This window comes from Adiantum capillus-veneris, chromosome 24, assembly GCF_014529385.1.
Source record: "Adiantum capillus-veneris isolate H3 chromosome 24, ASM1452938v2, whole genome shotgun sequence".
NCBI classification, from domain to species: domain Eukaryota; kingdom Viridiplantae; phylum Streptophyta; class Polypodiopsida; order Polypodiales; family Pteridaceae; genus Adiantum; species Adiantum capillus-veneris.
In genome coordinates, this window is record NC_140954.1 from 62,602,451 (window position 1) to 62,625,808 (window position 23,358).

The window sequence follows — 23,358 nt, forward strand, 5'->3', positions numbered from 1 at the left end:
ATGTACTTAAGTCTTGTGTGTGCCCCCCCCCCCCGCCCCCCCCCCCCCCCCCCCCCGGGGTCTAAGTAACACGTGGTATTCAAGGATGTGGGAGTGTTGGGATCGATGCGTGGGAAGTGAGACATCGAAATCAAAAAGGCACTCAGCCGTTGGATGTACCCGAGTTTACTTTTTAAGTCCTAGTTTACTTTTCAACATTTTTGTTTACCTTATATGTTTTTGTTTTCATTGCTTGGACAACCAAATGCACATGCGTATGGTTAGGGCACTAGCCTCTCATGATGATCGTCTGGGTTCAAATTCCCTTCCGTGCACCCAGCGCTCAATTTTTGGTTGCCGTCCATCGCCCTCGAGATTCCCCCATCTTCAACTGCGCAAACAAGTGACCGGTCCATGGCTCCATGCACCACCGTCCCCTCCCCTCCCAAAAGAAAAGTGGATCCGAGGCCTGGTGTATCCGGACGCATGTGAAAACGGTGTTGCGAAATCCTGAAGCGAGGGGATATAAAGTAATGTAGAGACTACATTAGGGTTCACAGACGGGGCCCGGGAGACCCTGCAGGCAGGGGCACCGGCCGAGCGCCATCGCCAGAGGAGCGGCTGCTGCAGCAGTGCCGTAGAATCCTGCGCTACCGTCTCACATCACCACCTTACCCTCCCTCCCTTTCCCTTGGACTTGCCTCTTTCTCTCAGCTCTCTGGGCTGCGAGAGAAGGCAGGGCAAGGCAGGAAGGGGGAGATCGTAATGGGGGGCGGCATATTCCATCGCCTTGGAGAGCGGCGTCGCTGCTATTACTCTTTGGGACAGACCATGCCGCCCACATTTCTCCTCTCTCTCTTGGATGTATTACTTGCTGTTTCTTTAAATTCGCTTTTGATGCATGCAGGGAGGAGCGTCGGCATGGCAATATTGTTCTTTTGATGATGTGGAACGGAGTACTGTGCAGTTAATTGACGTATTAATAGCGTTATTTTTGCTATAATCTGGATGGATTCCTAATGCGAAGGTTCCAGTCTAGAGGGCTTTTAATTATCTCACTGGTAAGCACAACTACCTTGCACATGCAGTGGCCCTAATCACGGCGGCCTTTGTGGTGATTTGGGTCATTGTTGATGAAAATCAAAATTTTGACGGGTTGTAGTCTTAGGTGCTGCATCAAGAGTGGTTGTTTTACCTTACAGAATTTCTGTGTCTTCAATTTTATTTGACAATAGCAACTCACAGAGGAGCTTTTCGATCAGAGAGGGGCCAGTCATCTGGTGGATGTTGCAGTTGATTGGTTGAAAGCAATGTAACCATTTTTGTATTGGATCGATTTTGAAATCTACATTTTGTTTATTATAGTTCGTTTTTTCTAATTTTCAAGTTGTATATTCGTTGAGAGCAAGCTTGACGTTGCCAACTTGATAAACGAATTGTACCCTTGCCCTTTCCTAGTCATATTGTCTATGCGGTACTTTTTCCAGGTTGTGGTTTGTTGCTTGGAAAAAATTGTACAATCTTGGCTAAACGGTTTCCGAAGAGTAAGAGTCTGCAGGCTAAAAGGGTTGCTGAAGAGTAAATGCAGTATGAGGTGGTACTCTTGTGAAGATGTGAAATTCGCGAATTCATTTTCTTGAGTAAAGTGCTAAAGATGTATTGGCTTAAACCTTATCAGAAGGAAATTCTAGTCATATGTTTAATGTGGCATGTTATTTTTGATTCTTATGGAATTAAAAGTGTGGGAAATGGTGGTCACTGATTAGTCCCGCAAGCACTGTGATCGCATGGTGTCTGGCTGGAAGTGGTGGGATTATGGCGGTAGCAGTGGAAATATAGGTATAGTCACTGATAGGTCATTGATGGAATGCTCCTGGCGGTCAATGCCATGATAGGCAGTCCTTGTTACAAGGAGTTACCACCAATGCTCAACTCAAATTTGTTTATGGAGCTCCCTTTTTTCAAAAGGGTTTCAAATTTGTTTATGGAGCCCCCTTTTTTTAATAGGGTCTAAAGTTTCTATGTGTAGGGCTACCCCACGAGCCCTGCAAAATGAAGAGCTTGATATTGGCCGGAATGATAGCCTCGTACTGCTGATATGCGTTAAAAGGGCATTAAAGGTTTTTGCAATTGTCAGTCAACTCCAGTTTTTGGTGCGGTTTGGAAGATGTTACTGGGCAACCCTGAAAAAGATTGATCATCTCAACTGTACAAGTGCTTCCCAGCGGAAAGATGTCACCCTTACGATGATGGTGTGCAGGTCGTCTAAAAGGCCGGATTCCTTGGGGTTATATAATTCCCTAAAAGGTCCTCCAATGATGGGAGGGGGTCTATGGAAGAAATTTTGCTAATCTGGAAGAGGTACCCATTGCAGGTTGAAAGAAGTTGACTTTTAACTTTAGAAGCGCCCCCCAGTGGCAAGCCAGGTGACTCATTGATGACGGTGAGCATCTACTAATTCCATATGCGAGAGGTTCCAGACATTTTTCTCCCTACCTTGAGCGTCGATCAATACCACCACCAAGTTCCCTCTAATGATGCTTACTATCAGGCTCTTGCAAAGCCAAAGTTAGTAGTCGGTGTCACATTAGGGATGGATTGGGTATGTGGAAACAAGGTCATGCAGCGAGCATTGAGCAGAGAAGTAGAGGAGGAAGAGCAAAGTAGACATGGAGCTAGCTGAGGTGTGTGCAACAGGAGGACAGTGAAAAGCAGGGTTTCATGTGATACCTCTCTCTCTCTCTCTCTCTCTCTCTCTCTCTCTCTTTCCCAGTCTTGCTCTAAGCCCCATCTACCTATACCCGTGAGCAATTTTGTATAATGTTGGATTTCCTCTCCTCATAACAACGCTAAGGCCATGTTGAGGTGTCGGCCTCAGCCTTTTTACCTTATTTTCAAACTACTGATTGTTGGGCTCTCATGCTACTTTCTTGTGGTATTGCACGGTTTGCCGCCGCTTCCTCTTTGCAAGAGACCTCAGCTGACGAAAGAAACCTGTAAGCGCAGAATATTGGACCATTCCTTCTACAAATGCTAGGCAACATTCCTGAAAGATGAGTTCTCTGCCCTAAAGATGTTAAGCTTGGGGCTCAACTTGCTAGTGGGTGCTATCTCTATGGTTTTGATACATGTCACAACCATAAGAGTGTTAGACATCTCGTACTTGTAGTGTTGCTTTTACCTAAAATTGATGGGCATTCTGTCAGCTGAGCAGTGTAGTTTTTGAACACAACACAGGACTGCGGTTTTTCCTCCCACCTTGTCACTTTGTCAAAGGATTACAAGACATTTCAGAAGTGTATCGGCGGTTGAACATGTCAAAAGTGGCAGGGCCTGATTGTCTGATTGTCTTATCTTTGGCAGGGCATGATTGATGCATGTCCAGTTCACCTGCCTGTGAGTTGGTTGTATCTTTGACGGATTGTCTACTAATCTAAGAACTTTACCCAATGAACCATGAATATGCCATGCTTTACTAAGGCCAAAAACCATACAAATCAATTCAATAGTGTTTAATAGTGCTATGGTTGAATAGAAAGTTGGCATTCTGGCTCCCAATGGTCATGGAAGTTTGCTATTCTTGGAAGGTGTCTTTTGGATGAATCATGTAGGTTGTGGAGAGAGCTATTGTGAATCGTGTATTGGCTTGGTAGAGGAAGGGCACATTACAGGCCTTGCGAGCGTGCATATCCATCCACCAACACGTAATTGCTTGCTGTTGCCCTTGTCGGGTTCACAATTCAAAGGAGAGGATTTCGACATTAAAGGAACCGTATGTTGAGAGCATTGTACCATGCACTACCAGCCCTTCCCGTCTGTTTTGCTCTTGGCAACTCTCATCGGTACCCATGGGTGAACCCCTCTCGGGTTAAGACCTCAAAATGGATTGCCATTTCGTAGAAATGTCCCCAACACTCATTGGATTAGCTCAATTTAACTAAATCAAACACCTTCACCCTTTTAGGTTATATTATAAAAGGGAAGGGAGGGTACCCACGATCTGTTATTCCCTATAGACAAGCGTAGCTCAGAGTCGACATGAAGCAATGAAGGGTCAGAGACATTCTGTAAGCGGAAATTACAACTTCAATCTTGCACAATCGTAATTCAATCTGTCAACAGAATTTCAACTTCAATCTTGCACCATCTTAATTGATGCATGAATGGTCTCCATAAATGACATCAAAATTGTTAGTACCAAAACCCACTCGCAAAGTTTTTCATTCTTCAATCCACACGAGGATAGTATAACATGTCCTACCATACCCACTAATCTTTCTATGTATCTAGCTGCTAGTCTTAAGTTTCATCCCTAGGTAGGACTTGCAACCTCGCTACCAGTTTGACAATGGTTTTCATGCCTTTGATACCAAGTGATGCCCTCGTTCGGGATGTCGGGGAAACGGGACCGCGTCGGCTCACTTGCGTTGCAAATGGGACCTGCAGGCAAGCAAACGCATACACGGATGCAAGAGGGATACGAGAATGTGGGACGCAAACGAATGATCAATATTGCAAGAAAGTGCCGAATACAAGGGACGCGAAGAATTGCATGAAAACGGGGCTTGCAAGTTGGGGGATGTGGCACATTGTGCTTCATTGGCCAAGGTGGTATTCCCTTCTTCGCCTTCATAGATGGCACCCACCTTAGAAAAAATGAAGTAGCCTTTGGTTTTTGTTGTGTTAGAGCTTCCATGCTGTACAAGATAATTCAAGGTTTCAAGCGATCGACTATTGACATTGTTTATTGTTACAACTTGGACAAAAGTGACAATGTGGTTGATAACCTAGCAATAAGCACAGCTTGCGGGGCTTCAGTGTCACAATATTCATTTTTTTTTCTAGTTTTTCTCCCTCGAGTTGGACACTTTCTCAATCGTTGATTATATGATCAACAAGCTCAATTTGCAGTGATGATTTTTGGTGACCTAGCGGTATTGAAATTATCATGGCTTATTATCTTCAAGTGAGGTGGTTTCTAATTGTTTTTAATTGGTGAGGGGTGATAGCTACGAGTCGCTTAACATCAAAGAATTTAGAGCATTGTAAACATTCATGATTGTTTAGAGTCTAATTTTGTTAAGTGAAATAAGAGTGTCACCAAAATGGATGGTATACTTGTGCTGTTCATGCAACAGTCGGCCAGGGGCCTAGTGAATGAGTAGACTTGGGACTTTTGCATCTCTTGGTACTAGATGGGAGTACACTTGGTCAATAGGAGCAAGGTACCTATTTGAAGGGTTTGCGTACCTTCTGTCCTTAAAAGAGTTGGGTGACTTATTGAAAAATACCAAGCCACCAATTTGTAGGAGAGAAGAGAGGGAATACAACAAAGAGACTGAATATTCCGAAGTAAATGGATGTGATACATGATTTTAAACATACTGAAGATGTAGTCAAGACACTATAGACGATTTGACACTCGAAGGTAATGCTTACAAATGGTGGATGTCTCCCAAAGAGAAGGGCCTCTTACTACAATCATGGGCAACCATCGAAAATTTGTTCAGAAAAGAATTTTTGCCATGATTGAATAAGGTAGAAATTGGTTTGCACGGGAGAAGAGCTCCATGTGTTCGTATAAGACACTATTGAAGTATATCTCTCACTATTGTGATGTCATTGTCTAACTAGAAGGTCTTGATGACTTCTAGTACTTGTGTGGGTTTATTTGTGGGACGAGAGCTTAAGAAGCATATCAAAACCTACTATTCCAAGATGCTTGAGGAAGTTATACTACAAGCGCATGTACACGATGATACTAGTGAGAAAGAATTGCGTAACTCACATTTTTGACATTGTATATGGAAATGCATGCACACAACATGGACACGATAAAAAAAGTTTATAATAGTTGCATTTGGAGCGCCCAAAAAAATCCAAGGGGTCCTCTCTCTAGGTGGAAAACTTTATGTTTACATGTTTAGGTGGACATGGCAAAAAGGATTGTCTCAAAGGGAAATATTTGGCCAAGATAACAAGAAAGCAATCCTCATTTCTTCAATGTTGAGGTAACACACACTGAAGCGGTGCACGAGTGTTGTATAACTAATGTGGTAGTCGACGTTTGGTCCACATGAGTTTGTGTGTGCATGGGTCTATCCAAGGACACAGGTACTTCGAACAAGTTCATTAAATTTAAGTTAGTGAAATGACTCAAGTTGTTCTAGTCTTCGAATTCCCATTGTTACAAGGTAGCGATGACGAACAGCCATGACGTCGAGGTCTAGAATCCAAGTAAGATTTTCTCAAGGAGAAAATCATTACTTAGGGTATGTTTTTATAATTGATTAGCTACACATGGATCAATCCAAAGTGGATATCATTCAGAGGTGGCATATTCCCTAAAGCCTAGAAAAGTTACATTTTTGCGGGTTGTTATTGAAGGTTTGTTAAACACTATACTCATATTGGTGTTCTGATGATGATGATGGATCAACTAAAAGTCAAGGGGAAACCCTTTCAATGGGGAGAAGCTCAACAACAAAGTTTTGATGCTCTCAAGGACACATTATCCACAACTCCTATTTTGGCTATTGTCGATTCTTAGAAGTTGTTTGTTTCAGAAAAACAAATGTTAGTAATCGTGCTATTGGAGTAACTTTTGCAGGAGGAAATGTCAATTGTAATTAAAAGCAAGAAGCTTGTTTTGCCCAACAAAATTATTCTATTTGCGAACCAGAACTCTATGCAATAGTCGGCTTTGAAGCCATGGGGGGAATTATTTGTATAGAACTTATCTAAGAATTTGTTTGACCATGAAAGCATGACGTAGTTTAGAAAACAAATTGATTTGAAGGGTCGAAAGGTGGACTGAGATTTTTCAAGAGTATGATGCAAAGTTTTAGTATCGCAAAGGACGATACACTGTGGTACCTAATGCTCTTAGTTGTATGGAATGTGCAAATGAGGGATCTTTCTCATTCCAATTTTGGTAGTGTGTCTTTAATCTCCACACTCAATTCTCGTCTTTCGAGTGATGAGTTGCAGAGATGGAAGAATTTTTGTATAGATAATGGATACCTACTCCACAAGGGGAGAGTGTGTGTACTGAGGGAAGTGGACATTCGGTGCCAAATTCTTTATGAGTGTCACGACAATCCAAGTGCAAGTTTTCCAAGCATTAAGAAGACTTATGCTCTTGTAAAACGATAGTTTCATTGGTTAGGTTTACATGGCTATGTTAAAGACTATGTCTTGCATTGTCTGAAATGTCAAATAAATAAAGCAGAGTGCCTAAAGGCAGGAGGTCTCTTGCATCCAATAGAGATTCCTAATGGTAAATGAAAAAGTAACTCTGAGGATTTCATTGTGGGTTTACCAACCGCTCTATGAGGTCATGACTCGATATCGATGGTCGTAGATTGGTTGACTAAACTTTGCAAGTTGATTTGAACCAAATCCACAATCAAGACTAGAGTTAGCCAAGTTATTTGTGAAAAATTTATACCGGTTGTATAGGTTTCCAAGTAACATTGTGAGTGATCATGAACTCAAGTTGAAGAATCACGTTTGGAGGTTTGTGTTCAAACGATTGGAGGCTTGTGTTCATCTTGAAACAAATGGCCATACATAACGAGTCAACCAAGTGTTGAAGAATATGCGTACGAGCATATGTTAGCCTTACAAAAATGCTAAGCATGTCACAACAAGTTTTAGTATTTTCATACTCATGTACGGTTTTCAACCTAGGTCACCAATTACGATGGGGTTGGCGACTAAAAAGCTTCAACAGGTTGAGGATTTCCTTCAATACCAATATGGAAATGTTGAGATTGGTTCGTTGAAATGTTCAAAAACCACATGATTGGTATAAGAAGTATGTTGTTGAGAAACATTCACGAATTACCTTCATGAAAGAGCAAGATATATTTTATCTGTGTCAGAGCATTTTAAAAATTTGAAGATTCGGCCAACACCTATATTATCTCCAAGATATTGTGGGTCTTTTAAGATACTCAAGCGAGTTGGTGATATAGCCTATAAACTCTCATTTCTAACACACTCATAGTCAAGCGATATTCCATGTAAGTCGTTTACGTAACCGGTTACATAAGGATGGCAATAATACTTACCAAAAGATTTTGGTTGATTTCATTGTACCTCTTACTTAGCTGCATGAACCTGAGCGTGTACTCGACTACCATGATCTACGTATGCATCATCATGTTCGTTGACAAACATTAGTCAAGTGGAAAGGTAGATATGAGGAAGGTACTACTTGGAAAAACATTTGTGTTCTTAAAAAGAAGTTTGCCACTTAGGACCAAGGGAGGAGTAATGTTAGGCCAATGACAAGAGGTGATCGGTCGATCTGAACGTAGCCCAAGGTTGCCTATGAAGGGGTATGGCTGGGTGGATGTTAACCAATGGCGTCCACTTCTAGTAGTCATGGGTCGGGCCTGTCGGTCCAATAGGAAAAGGGTAAGAGTGATCGCTGATCAGAGGCGTACTCAAACAGGAATATTCAAGGGTTAGTTGGCTAAGTATGGACGTTCAAGTGTGAATGGGGCGAGTTCATATAAAAGTCACCTAAACCTAAAAATCATTCATTCTCTCATTTGTGCAATGTAAGAAGAGTGTTCTTGCTCCATCTCCTTCTCCGTCTCCCTTGTGTACTAGTGTATGTGCGCGTGCTTGAGAGAGAGAGAGAGAGAGAGAGAGAGAGAGAGAGAGAGAGAGAGAGAGAGAGAGAGAGAGAGATCGAGCATTGCGGTGGCACGATGACGGCAAGGCGGTTGAGCGTAGTGAAACGACAGCTTTTTCTTCTCCGCAGCGAGGAATCCTCCACGACGGCAAGCGTACAACGGTAAGTGACACACCATCGTCATCTTTGAGCTTACTAGTTTAGGCTAGTTGCATGCTTGGAGCCATCGTGGCTCGCACACAGTGCTAGGCAAGGCCCTTGCATTGATACATGCGGCAAAAGCCCACATTTTTGGCGTCGTTGGCGGGGAATCACCCTGCACTAAGCTCAAGAAGCACTCTATGCTTCTTCTGTGAATGTTTATGTTAGGAAGAAGAAGAAGTTACTTTCTGTAAGCTTTAATTTCTTGCATAGCCTTTGTTTTCTGCCAATGTTTGCTTTTACATAGTTTTTTATAATTTGCACAGTTAGTAATTAGTAGTGAATGAGTGTTTTCTACCAATGTCTGCTTGCACACAGTCTTTACATAGTTAGTGAATAGCTTGTTTTCTGTGAATGTCTGCTTTTACACAGTTTTTTATTTGCACAGCTAGTAGTTAGTGTGTTAGGTAGTGAAAGAGTAAGCAGTTAGCAAAGTAGGAAGCTGTACTTTGAGTTAGTAGTTAGCAGAGTAGATAAGCTTAGTTACCAGAGTAGTTAGCTGCAGAAGAGATAAGGTTAGGTTAGTTAGAAGAGTAGGAAAAAAGTTGTGTGTGTGTGGCTCAAAAAGACCGCGAGCGGCGACGGCCACAAAAGTAAAATAAAAACTCGAAAATATTTAAGCATGAGGTGTGAGCGTGCTCTACGAAAATTTTGGATCGGGCCCAAGCCCAAGCTCAAGCCCAGGCCCAAGCCCAAACTTAGGCCTTAGTCCTCAGTCTTATGATATATACTAGACTCACTCTTATATATATAACCTAGCCCCACAAGAGGGAATGAGGGCATGTGGGACAAGTTCCTTAAGTCCTCCACCATCCCCTTCACACTCACCCTTTGGACTTACTAATTCTATCCCTCTCCACCTAAGAAAAGACTAGTTTTAGGATTCCGAGGGCTATAAGTAATCGAAACGAGGGCTGTAAATCACGACACGTCCCTCTAGCCAAGATGCTCGTTTTGAGCTATAGTACGCTATATTCTGTGGCTCGGTTAAGAAAAGGAACCAAAAATATAAAAAAATGAGTTATAAACATCTAAAAAACTAGGTGAGCGGCCTCCACGGGCACTCACCAACACCTCTAGAGTGTCGAGGTCACATGCACCTACGCTCTGGTTGTGTGCTAGAGGAGGAGCACATCGAGAGTGTCTCCGTTTAGGCGGGCACTCATTATTCCTCTACCTTAGGCTCTACGCCCTCAGCGGGAACCCAAGGTAGTACCACTCAAGACTCGCATATAGCGTCTAGTGACTCTTCCTCTGACTACGATGTCATGGAGGGTTACCCAATGATTAATCCTGATAGCTCAAGCCAAGACATGCATGCCATGGACCCACGGTCCGGGCCGAGCATGCTTAACCGCTTGAAGAAAACTTTTGGTAGAGCCACTCGCTCTACCAAAAGCCACTTGAAGAAAACTTTTGGTAGAGCCACTCGCTCCGAACATGGAGCTAACGATGTAAATGAGAGGGGGAGGGGGGGGGGGGGGGGAGTAAATTCTCCATTAATGACTAATGTAGACTCTATGCCCTTAGAGAATGTGCACGTGAATACTCCATTCACTGCACCCCCTGACTCTTCAGAGCTATTCCCCTCCGAGGTTATATTACCTGATAGTAGAAGCCTTGCCGAAGTACCATAAGTTGAGCGGTATATCATCGCGGCTAGGAAAAAGAAAACTGAGAGCTTACGCAGCAAGGCAAAGCAACGAACAGAGTTAAAAGCGAAATCCCCTATGTCAATATCTTTGCTAGGAGAGCAATCGAGTGCTCCTAAATTAGCGACCACTAAGGGTCAACCCATAGAGAGCCACATTGCATCTAGTTCAAAAGACACCTCTAGCACCTCAATCCTAGATGGAGCATTCTTAAATGAGAACTGGGAATACGAACTACAAACGGATACTCTGACCAACCTATACACAGGTCACACCTATCACGTGAGTTGGTTAGATGTCCTACAATCCACAATGGGTGCTACTAGTGTGGAAGATCAACAACAAAGAGTTTGTGAGGTCATCCATAGGGTTATTGAGCTAGAGAGACAGAACAAGGGAATCCACATGCCTTCAACGGGTCTCATGAGATTCTTGGATACAGGGAAGGCTAAACAACCAACCTTATCGCAAATGGAGACCTCCTCGGTAAGTCTGATGGATCCTCCATATGTTGTTTCGCCAGGGGTCTCAGTGCAATATGAGCCCACGAGTGATAGCTTTACTTTTCCAATTTCTAGCTCATCTTTTCCTTGATGACACCACGGCTACCATACCTACCCTTGCTAGGAGCACAACCACCACATCCGAGAATCACTTCAGTGAATCAAGTGGGTTGTGAGTCATCTATTGCTTGTTTGGAAGGCTATGAGGAAGATATAGACCCTAATATTGCCTATGGGATTGATGCGCTTGAAGAAAGTCCACGATACTACAAGGAGGACTATTGGGGACAAGTGAAACCTGTCTATCAAGTAGCTGCTCTTGCTGCAAGAGGCCAAAATATCAATTACACTGCTAAGAGACTTCCTCTTCAATGCTATGAGTGTGGAGGTCCACATTGTGTGTCCGAGTGTCCTATTAGGCTACAAAAGAACGCCACACTAATGCAAACTAATAAAGCGATCACGTGTGACAATGGCGATACTCATGTGTAATCAATGTGGCCAAGATCATTTGATTTCCCAATGTCCAAATAATCCAAATGCATCGAAGATTACGCCATTAAACTTGATTGAGGTTACATAGGAGCCATCACAAAGTACACTTGTGGTACCAATAAACGTACTCACACGATTGATGCTCCATAAACAAAATTATATTCTTGAGGAAAGAGACACGACATTAATTGCCCAATCTCAGAAAAAGAAGAAATCACAAAGGAAGAGATCGCAAAAAGCAGCGAAGTCAGACCCTAGTTCAAAGACCAACATTTGGACTGGTGACGACCCCATATATATGAACAACATTGAAGAGGATTCTGATTCAGGTGAAACCATGGAGACCAAAACGACCAATACGATAGAAACCAACAAGGAAGATCTTCATGAGCCATAATGGCCAGGATCCAAGAAGAAGATGAGAACTTATCCAAACCCTACAGAGGAGATTGAGCGAGTCTAGCAATTAAGGAGTTTGGTAGAAGATACCCAAAGGGATCTAGAGCCAGCACCTAGGCAGATCCAGATTACAGACACAATGTTCCCTATGCAACAACAGCCTCACCAAGTCCCTAGACCCTTAGCCATACCTAGTGTCATCCAAGAAGAACGTGACTTAAAGTCATGGGAAAGTGGGCATACTGACTTCTTGATGGAAAGAATGTTTACAGAGGGACTACCTGACCCTATCGAAGAAATGGAGATCCCATCTTCCCCACGTTAAGGGGCTAAAGCCCAAAAGGTGCCGTTAAAAATTTCCAAATTGATGGATTTCATGTCTTCAGAAGTTGGAACCACCATCATGTCCAAACTATATAAAGACCCTGAGCTAGTCTCAACTCTTGGAGCTTTTCTCAATGGAGAACTAAAGGTTGGGCTACCACAATTTGCACAGATGGATGGAGCTGGGGAGATGCCAATAGAGGAGGAACACTTAGATCCACAACCCAACTTAGATGAGAACCTTGTTGTAGAAACACATGTTAACAAGTTGGGACAATACTTTGAGGGAGATGAATCCAATGCAACCATACCAATCACTACCAAGGGATTAACTGTGAAGGGAATTCTTGATGCTGGCACTGGGATTAGCATTGTGACTAAAAATTGCTGGGAAACTATGGGAAGACCTCACCTTGGGACCACAACCATAGTAGTGAAGACGGACAATGGGTCTGTTGTTAAACCTATTGGGATGCTAGAAGATCTCAAGATCAAGGTCTTTGGACATAAAATAAGGATTACCATCATTGTTATGGATTTCTCCAAGCACACTATGGCATCTGAGATGATCTTAGGACGTCCTTTCATGAGGGAAGCAAAAATGGTGCATGACTGGTCTAAAAACCATGTCTACTTGCAGTTCCAAGATTCTGTCATTTGAGTGGATCTTGTAACTGGTCGAGCACATCCCCTGGGAAACATGTTTATAATTGATCATAGATTTGATACCACAGTTCACTCGGTCCCATTGTAGTATTGTTACACATGTAAAGCGGACACTGATGCTGGGGAAGATTCTCCTTATATATGGATGTACTACCTGGGATGATTGAGTCGGACAATGTGGATTGGGTCCACTTACCAGCAACCATAGAAACTTGGAAAAATACCTGGATAACACCTGAGGGGGATGAAATGCCACCACTCGTACCCTTAAATATGCTAGAAGCAATGCATACAGCTTCTGATGACCTACATGATGAAGGTTTGAGTCGCATTGGAACCAGTAGTGTCTCACAAGACTATAGCCCACACGATTTGGGGTCAGAATCATCAATTGAGTTTGAGGACGAAGAATCTGAGTTAAATCTTAGTACAAATGTGGGGACAAACCATTCAGGGCCCAGTGGTACCCTAGATGACAATCTATCCAAGGGAGCAGAAGACACAAGTAACGATTCATCTAGTGACTCTTCACTAGAGATCAACCGTAATAGAAAATTAGACAAGAAGAGTAAGAGATATAAGAGGCGACGATATTGAGCAAATGTGCGTGCTAGAATAAATGAAAAGAAATCTACCGCAGAATGGCTTCATCGGAAGTTGGTAGATAACTGGGGTGAATACCTTCAAAGCGTTATGTGCTGTAGTCCACAACCCATTGACTCGCACAACTAGAGGCTACATAGAAGCCAAAGTTGAGTTGTACCGCAAGGAGACGACAAAATCAAGAGTTAGCTCAACAACAAAAGGAATCGGAAGTGAAATCACAGTCCACAGAACAAATGGACCCCACAAACTTACACCCTGCACACACTTGAACATTTGAAATCCTAAACCATAGAGGAATGTAAGGTTGTGTATACAAAGACTCAAAGAAAACCTATCGATGGGAGAAATGGAGTCTATGACGATCCAACGATAGTTAAGGAAATAGAGTTAGCAGAACTTCTCAAGGAATTCAGGGACATATTTGCTTGGACTTTTCATGATATGAAAGGTGTTCCACCTTCCATGGTGCAACACACAATCCCCATGAATAGCATGGCTAAACCAATTTAGCAACGACCCTACCCAATGAATCCTAAATATGCAAAGATCGTGCAAGAAGAGATTGAAAAGCTTGTGAAATGCGGATTCATATACCCTATTGAGCACTCAGAATGGGTGTCTTCAATAGTGATTGTGCCAAAAAAGAATGGGAAACTTAGAGTGTGTGTGGATCTCAAGAAGGTCAATGCCGTCACTAGGAGGGACCATTACCCCTTGCCATATTCAGAACATGTACTTGAAAGAGTTGCAGGGAAGGAAGCTTATAGCTTTCTAGATGGGTACTCTGGCTACAATCAAATCACAATTGCGCTGGAGGACCAAGCTTAAACAGACTTTGTAACTGAATTTGGAGTGCTCGCATTTCATGTTATGGCTTTTGGCTTAACCAATGCCCCTGCTACCTTTTAAAGATTAATAAACACTGCTTTCAGAGAATATTTGAGGGAGTTTTGTGAAGAGTTCTTAGATGACCTTTGTGTTTATTCCTCTTGGAAAGAATATCTCTCATGCTTACGAAAAGTGTTTGAGAAGTGCAGATTGTATCGCATCTCCTTAAACCCTTTCAAATGTCATTTTAGGGCATGTAGTGTCCAAAAAGGGGATTTTCACAGATGAGAGAAAAATTAAAGCCATTGCGGAATTGCCAACACCTACAAGCTATAAAGGAGTTCAAAGGTTCATGGGCCATGTTGTTTATTACCGAGGGTTTATTTTAAACTTTGCCAAGAGCTTGTCCTTTGTACAAGCTTCTTATTGAGTTCCACTGGACCGCGGAGTGGACCGCGGAGTGTGACCATGCTTATGATTCATGGAAAAAGACCTTGACTAACGCCCCTATTCTACGAGCCCGATTGGAATGTAATTTTTCATGTGCATATTGATGCATCGAACTTTGCTATTGGGTGTGTTCTAGCTCAACCAGGAGAACATAAACTGAACTACCCCATTAGCTTTGCAAGTCGTCAATTTAATGATGTTGAGAGAAACTACAACACTACAGGGCGAGAAGGTTTATGTATGATTTATGCAGTGAAGAAATTTTGCTACTACCTTCTGGCCAACAAGTTTGTTTTCTATGTTGATCATCAAGCCTTGTTGTATCTAGTAAATAAACCTTGTTCCACGGGAAGAATTACACGATGGTTGTTAATTCTCATTGAGTTTGATTTTACCATTGTGGTGAGACCTGGTAAAAGACATGTCATGGTGGATCATTTGTCTCGCATAGCCAATGGTGAAGCCCCAACTGGAGTCGATGACGAGTTGCCCGATACTTCTCTATTCCTAGTCGAAACCATACTTGAATGGAGTGAGAAGATTGTGAACTTTCTAGTTAATGGTTTTCTACCCAAAGAGCTTCGTAAGGACATAGCTCAAAAACTGTTAAAAGAATGTGAACCTTACCCTCTCATTGCAAGAACTCTCTACAGGCTAGGGAAGGATGATATTCTTAGACGTTGTGCCCGTGACGATGAGTATTTATACATACTGCAAGAAGCCCACATGGGTATAGCCGGAGGACATTTCTTAGGGGAACTAACAGTTAGAAAGGTGTTGCAATCAAGCTACTGGTGGCCTACCTTATTCAAAGGTACATCACTTTTTGCAAAAGAATGTGATGAATGCTAACACTACAAGATCACACAATGAAAGGATAAGATGCCCTTACATCATGTTAAAGTGACTCAACCATTTGAAAAATGGGGTTTGTACTTTGTAGGCCCAATTAGTTCGGCAACTCGTAGCACTCAATCTGGATATATTATCGTTGCCACTGACTATGTGACAAAGTGGGCGGAAGCCAGGGTGACACGTAAGGCTCATGCGAGGTCAACTGCCAAGTTTCTCTTTGAGAACATTATTACAAGATTTGGTTGTCCCTTTGAGATTGTGAGTGACAATGGTACTCATTTTATAAATGGAGTAATAAAAGAACTCACTACCAACTTCATGATAGCTCACCCATAAGTCCACACCTTATTATCCACAAGAAAATGGCCAAGCTGAGAGCACCAACAAGACCTTAATCTCTATCTTGACCAAAACGGTGGAAGCTCATCGCACAGATTGGGATCTAAAACTGACTTCAACTTTATGGGCTTATCGTACTGTGCATAAAGTTGCCATTAACTGCATACCGTTTAAGATGGTGTATGACTAAGAAGCGGTTATGCCATGGGAGTTTGTCATTCCTAGTCTTTGAGTAGCTTCTCAAGAAGGTTGGGATGGTAACCCCTTAGTTGAGCGATTATACATCCTTGAAAGGCTAGATGAAGAGAGGCAATTAGCTGTGCAAAATGCACTTGTGGAGAAAGATAGAAGGACGAAATGGTTTGATCGTCATCTAAAGAACAAAGATATCAATTTTGGTGATAAAGTCCTTATGTATGGAGTGCATAACAAAAAGAGAAAGTTGAAATATGCAGGAAAAGGACCATATAGAGTATGTGAAATCACCCCACAAGGAACCATTCGTGTGGAGACTCTTGATGGAGTTGAAACCATTGGATTCCTCAATGGGAGAAAATTTAAAAGATACTATGATCCTTTAAGCCAAGAGGAACTACGTGCCATCCATAAAAAAAGGCAGCCAAGGCACAAACAAAATTGAAAAAGATACAAGCTCAAGCCGAGGCGAAAGAGCGACAACAATGTATAAGACGCCAACGAGAGGCCAATCTTGGAGTTACACATGCATTCCACGTTGAAATTGACGAGGATTGATTGGACTCTGACACACCTCCACAATACCCTATTGAGCTAAACAGCGCCTATGGGAAAGTGCTATATAACACCTTATTGGACACGGGTGCTAATCTGCTATCATATGGGGTGTGGTGTCAGCTAGGGAAGCAACCTCTATCTGAGAGTATTATCCAAGTTAGGGGTGTCAACAAGAAAAAAACTGCGGTTTTTGGAATCTGACACACTTCTGTCAGTTATGACAATGGGGTTGTAACTCAAGACTTTTTGGTCATGCCTGCTCAAACTATGGAGGGTAATATAAACCTAGGATGCACGTGGATGATAGCCGCCAAATGCACTATTGATTGGGGGACTGGGGGTGTCACAACACAGAAACCAACTCTTAGCCCTGCCACTCAAGCCATAGTCTCTGAAATATTGCCTCTTAAGGAAATAAAACCCAAAACATTGCATGTCCAAGAGGTTGAACCATATGTCCCCATAGCCCAACACTCTAGAGCTTCAACTGATGTACTTGAAATAAAGCTTGAGACACACAAGACCCATCCCAATATAGCAAAGAAAACATACAAGTGGGTCCCAAAAGCTTCTTTAGCGACCATAGCTAGTGCTAAAAGACAGGAGCCTGGTAAAAGACGTCCCACTCGCCCCAAGAAATGTAAAGAAATGTTGCGTTGGATTCCTAAAAAACTATTGGAAGCCCAAGGCTACTATGAAGGAAATGATCAAATCTGGGTGCCAAAACATAAATTGTGCTCTTAGTGTCACCTGGCCCATGTGAGCCCAATCCTGTGGCTCCAAAATGAATTGAAGATCGCGGAAATGAAAAAATCACGGAATGCTACACACCCTCTCCATAGCTAGTTTGGGTACCGAAGAAAGAACGATTTGTTCGACCTAGCTCAGGAATAGGGAAGTCAAATGAAGCTTCTTGCTCTTCATGTAGTTCCTATACGGAAACCGTGACCTCTCAATCTCCAATCCTAGGGAATGTATATATAAAGCCTTATACTCACAAAAACAAGATAAAAAAGTAAAGAAGCAAGAGCCACCAAACAATAATGTGGAAACTTACAAGTTCCATACATAACACAAAATCATAAAAACACATTATGCATAAGAACACTACCCTTGTAATATTTGCACATTAACCATAATCTATCTGTGTGTACAGATATGGCTAGTACGCTAGAGTCATCCACTCCTCCCTTGGGTGAGAGGTACCCTTGTTACTTTTCACAAGTGTTTCACATGGTCTTTCCGATGCTTGCCTATGAATGGGATTTGGTAGGTACGCTAGCATGTGAGAGGAATTCAAGGACTTAGAATGGCTGATATGTCTCTTGACCACGATTGATCCATACTTAGTAGAGAGTGTCTCTCCCATTGCAAAAGCCTATCCTTTTGACCAAGATGAGTATAGGCGTCTAGTGACCTTCTTAGTAAACATTGGTGCAATGTTACAATTCATGAATTTGTTTTTGCATTTCCTAGAATATCATGTATGCATCTCACTTATTGCACACCTGCACATGTTGCCTTTGAGCTTTCAAAATGTTGTTTTTCTTCTGACACAAGTACTTCTATCGTGGATCCCGATGCTGCACTGTTATACTCCAAGGACGGAATCTACATCAGGAAGGGGGGCACGTTAACCGCTGGTGTCCACTTCTAGTAGTCATGGCCTGGGCTTGTCGGTCCAATAGCAAAAGGGTAAGAGTGATCGCCGATGAGAGGTGCACTCTAACAGAAACATTCAAGGGTTAGTTGGCTAAGTATGGGCATCCAAGTGTGAATGGGGCAAGCTTATATAAAAGTCACCTAAACCTAAAAATCATTCATTCTCTCATTTGTGCAATGCAAGAAGAATGCTCTAGCTCCATCTCCTTCTCCGTCTCTCTTGTGTACTAGTGTGTGTGTGTGTGTGTGTGCTTGAGAGAGAGAGAGAGAGAGAGAGAGAGAGAGAGAGAGAGAGAGAGAGAGAGAGAGAGAGAGAGTGATCGAGCATTGCGACGACACGACAACGGCAAGGCGTTTGAGCGCGGCACAACGGCGGCTTCTTCTTCTTCGCAGCGAGGAATCCTCCATGACAACAAGCGTAGAGCGGTGAGTGACACACCATCGTCATCTTTGAGCTTACTAGTTTAGGCTAGTTGCGTGCTTGGAGCCATTGTGGCTCGCACACAGTGCTAGGCAAGGCCCTTGCTTCGATACGTGCGGCAGAATATTTGTCAACATTGCTGGATACATGATTTGTAGGTTTTCTTATTCTTTAATTAGTTTAGGGATAAATTGATTGAATTTTTTTTAACATAATTTTTAAAAAAGGTTTGAAGGCTTTCTTACCTTAAGAATAAATGTCAACGTGTATTTTGTTTGAGGACATTCACTATGGGATAGTGATTTATCATTCATTAGGTGTATGATTTATAGCAAAAATTTTGCAAACGTTTGCATGTCACTGTGTGCATGGGTTAAAACTCAGAACGAGAATTCGATTTTGGTTATTGCTTAGATTATGGTTTGGTATTAGTAGCAAAGTTAATGGGTTTGGTTCAAAATGTATGCCAAATAATGTGCTTGATGCAAAGTTGATCAAGTTATCATAGGCATTTGGCAATAAATTTTGTGAATGCAGTACTTCCATTGGAATTGGAATTCGGAAATGAATTTTGTGGATGTAGTACTTCCTTTGGAATTGAAATTCAGCAATGAATCTCCCGGATGTGGTACTTCCTTTGGAATTGGATAAATTTTGGGAATATATATGTGTTAGTTGCATGTGTGCTAAAGATAACATTACGTGAGTCAAAATTGCAAGTTATGGTTGCTGTTTCTTGAGCCATGGTCAAGATGAAAGGCTTCAAGCTTTGATTGAGCCCAAAATGGCCGCAAAAAGGGCCAAAAGTGATCATTTTTAGTATTCTTTGGAGAGATACTTGAGGGAGTTCCTTCCCTTGGAAATGGTGGATTTACATAGTGGGTCAGCCTTCCCATGCAGGCGCTCATGTGCATACGATGTGTTGTGGCGGAATTACACTAGTGGCACATTGTCGTTCGCGGTTGTGTGACGAGACTGTGCACCTTTCTATTGCATGTGGTTAACTGCAATTGGGATAGCTGGACTAATGGTTAATTATGTGTTGTCTATATGAATTTCACTAACAGTGAGTGCATGATGGTTTGTAGATTGGAACTTTGGGAATTGACGAGAGGCATCGGCAAATAATAATTCTCTATCATTTTATCCTAGCACAGTATTTTAAAAATAAGCCTCTATGGCTCCTTGTAAATAGGATAGTGAGAACCCACCATAAGAGGGTCATGCAATAACTAGTGTGTACCACTCATTACTTAAGTGGAACTAAAGTGTAAAAGAGGGGCCTCCAATTTTGGCACCAAAAATAAATCAAATATCAAATACCAACTCCACAGGATAGGGGTTGTGGAGTTTGGGGTTATGATTTTAGGCCTTTTTTGTGTAGATGCTCTCAATTTTCTATATTCCATTTTTAAAGCTATTCTATGTTCTTTGTGTACTCCTTAATCAAGTGTATATCTTCTCTTCCATGCTCTTACACACTCTTACAGCCTGTCTCTGTCAATTCTATGTTTTAGTGTGTGTGTGTGTGTGTGTGTGTGTGCGCGCGCGCGCTTGGAAATTGGGAAAAAGAGGTTGATAGGTTGATGGTGATGTTTGTGGGCAATTGTTGAAGTGTTCTAAGCAACTGGTCTCCCCTGAATTTCCACAACAGTGGTATCAGAGCCTTGGTTCGAGTTATCGGCACGGAATTTTCAATTTGGAGGGGACCCTCAAATTGGCAAATTAATCGGCAAATTTATTCCCCAAATATTACTGATCGTCAACATAATCGGGTATGTACAAAGCTGAATTTGAGATAAATTGCGAAAAAAACTTACGGATTTGTGAAGACATGCGGGTAAACGACCGAGCATGAACCATTTTTGAAGAGCTTTGAGAAATTTGGCGACTCCTATTCAACATCGGGAATAGAGAAGAGGCAGGAGACGACACATATTTTAAAGAACTCCAAAGGTTGACATTGGCTTTAGAGGAGAAGGATAATAGCGAAACTCTCAATTGGGTTGAAGAAGAAGAGGTGGTATTATAGGGAGAAAAACAATCTTCTAGAAGAAGTTATGGAAGCAGCCGACTAGGACATTACCAAGAAATTCAGGCAAACTCTAATTTCTTAGAGGGAAAGCTCGCTCGTCGGCAACCTTCCGTGAGAATCATCGCCTACATACATGCAATCACTACCGTCGACCTCATGGAAAGCGTGCAAGGTCAGCATGGAAAGGAGCACCCATTCACTCCTTCCTCCTCAACTAACTTGATCGGCTGCGTATATAAGCACTAAAGCATTGATGGCTTTTGATTCTCATCCTTGAAATCCCTTGATCGACTATTCATTATATACAATCCTCGCAAGCTATTCTTGAAAAACCGTTAGCTCCCACTCTTTGTCTTTTCAATGACCACCATTATAATTTTAAAAGGGGATCTCTTCAATCGACGTACTTTCACCAAGAAAATAACGTTCGATGACATTTGACTTATTTCACGGAAGTCGTTTCTACTTATTCAAGCTACGATGAAAATTACTTTACCTTACCAATGGTGACTGCCATTATTTTTGGGATACGGGAGATTGGACGTTGCGAACTTGACCGACTCATAGACCAACCATCTGGTCGCTCACCTTTTCAGCAATTTCCTCGTACATCGCCATTCTGGACTCGACGCCCACGTAATCTTAAGCTAAGTACATTTATTTCTGTCATTTCTTTTATTCTCTCACTTATTCTGCATACTGCATCTGTAAAAATCTCCATATAGCCATTTTCAATTTCAAAACACACATTTATAAAAAGAAAAAAAGAAAAAAAAGAAAAGCAAGTAATCATGGCACACCTTCCACAAGCACCCACAATTGTTGAACAACTTGCTAATCTGCAACAATCCCTCATGTATGAACACATGCGGAAAGGAAGAGCTTGAAGATAAATTATTACATTCTGCATGCATAAAATCTACATCGGCACCCAAGCAAAACAAAATTAGCAGAAAAGCCTTCACTTTTAAGGATTTTGATAGCACTAAAGATGCTAGCATGATTTTAGCATGGGTTAGTCAATTAGATGACCATTTTCATGATGAAGACTTTCCTGAACGTGAAACATGGTAAAATGTGCATCAAATCATCTCACCAATAGCACTGCACTGTGGTGGAATGCCAACAAGTAGCACGGAGAAAGACCACGTACCTGGCATGCACTCAAAAAACTGTTTTTACCTCAATTTTTGTCCACATAGTGTAAAGCTAAAGCACGAAGCCAGTGGGATTTAATTTGACAGGGTTGAAATGAAGATGTCCAAGGCTATACTGATCTTTTTTGGAACTGTTTAATTCAATTGCAAGCTATTGAACATGTCGGGCGCTTGAAATTAAAACGTAAATATATCTCTGGCTTAGCACTACAAATTGGTGCTGAGGTAGATATGTTTGAACTAGATTCAATGTCAAAGGCTATTAATTTGTTTTTGCCTAGTTTTGACATGAACAAACATCAAGCCATACCTTTTTAAAGAGATGCAGATTTGACAATTTTGCTACAACTTCTCAAACTCATAGCAACAACAACAACACGTAGCAACGAGGCAACCAAAATTCTTTCAACCAACGTCCTGTTCAAAGTTTTAATGGTAATAAAAAGGTGAAGTGTTTCAAATGTTTTCAATATGGTCACTATGTAGATAAGTGCCCAAAAAAGTCCTGCTAAGAGCAATGGCCAATCCAATGGAGTCAACCAAAATCCAAGCCAAAAACCATTCAACAACAATCGCCCCAACGATGCTACCGTTAAGCTCATTGAAGATGCTAATCCCAATGACAATGATGTGAAAGCTAGTTACGGTGAGGGATGTGATCCTGAGTGAAATCACAATGACAACCCATCTTCAGGTACTCCTATATCTCCTCACACTTTGTTTAAAGTGCAAGGCACAGGCTGTTGGAATTAGGGTTGCAGAGAAATGCACACAGCTAGGAGAAGACGAAGGAAGCTCAAGGCACACAACTAAGATTATATTACTTAGTGTGCAATGGAAAGATATATAGCCTTAGAGTGATGGGAGTATATACAATGCATGGAGGGAAAAACCTCCTAAAGAGGAAAAAAATGCCTTGGTGGTCCTAGTGTGTTCACACACATCACTACCACATGTATATGGTAACAAATCCCCCCTGGAGTGATTTGGTGAATGAGAGCTAGCACATGAGTAAAGGGAAGTGACATGCTCTGAGGACATGATCAGACCACAAAGGGGAGTAAGTCCAAAGCTTTGCAGAAAGATTTGAGCTTTTCACTAGACAATGCCTTTGTGAAAATATATGCAAGGTTGTCCTGTGTTGGCACATAAGCCAAGCTGATCTCTCCCGATGAGAGCCTCTCCCTGACATAGTGGTAATGCACCTCAATGTGCTTTGTGCGAGCATGAAAAACTAGGTTCCTCGCAATTGCCAGTGCGCTCTGACTGTCAATGTAGATAGTGTTGGTAGTTCTCTATCCAACACCCAAATCAGCTACTATAAGGCATCTGAGCCATACACACTCAACCGTAGGTGTGAAGACTGCACTGTAATCAGCCTCACAA

At 42.0% G+C, this 23,358-nt stretch overlaps 1 long non-coding RNA gene across 1 annotated transcript; it reads left to right on the forward strand.

The window, feature by feature from the left end:
* The first annotated feature begins 382 nt into the window (after positions 1-382).
* LOC147426473 (uncharacterized) lies at positions 383-1,343 on the forward strand. Its single transcript, XR_015186244.1, has 2 exons — positions 383-1,040; positions 1,215-1,343. It is a non-coding gene; the product is annotated as an uncharacterized LOC147426473 (long non-coding RNA).
* The last annotated feature ends 22,015 nt before the right edge of the window (positions 1,344-23,358 follow it).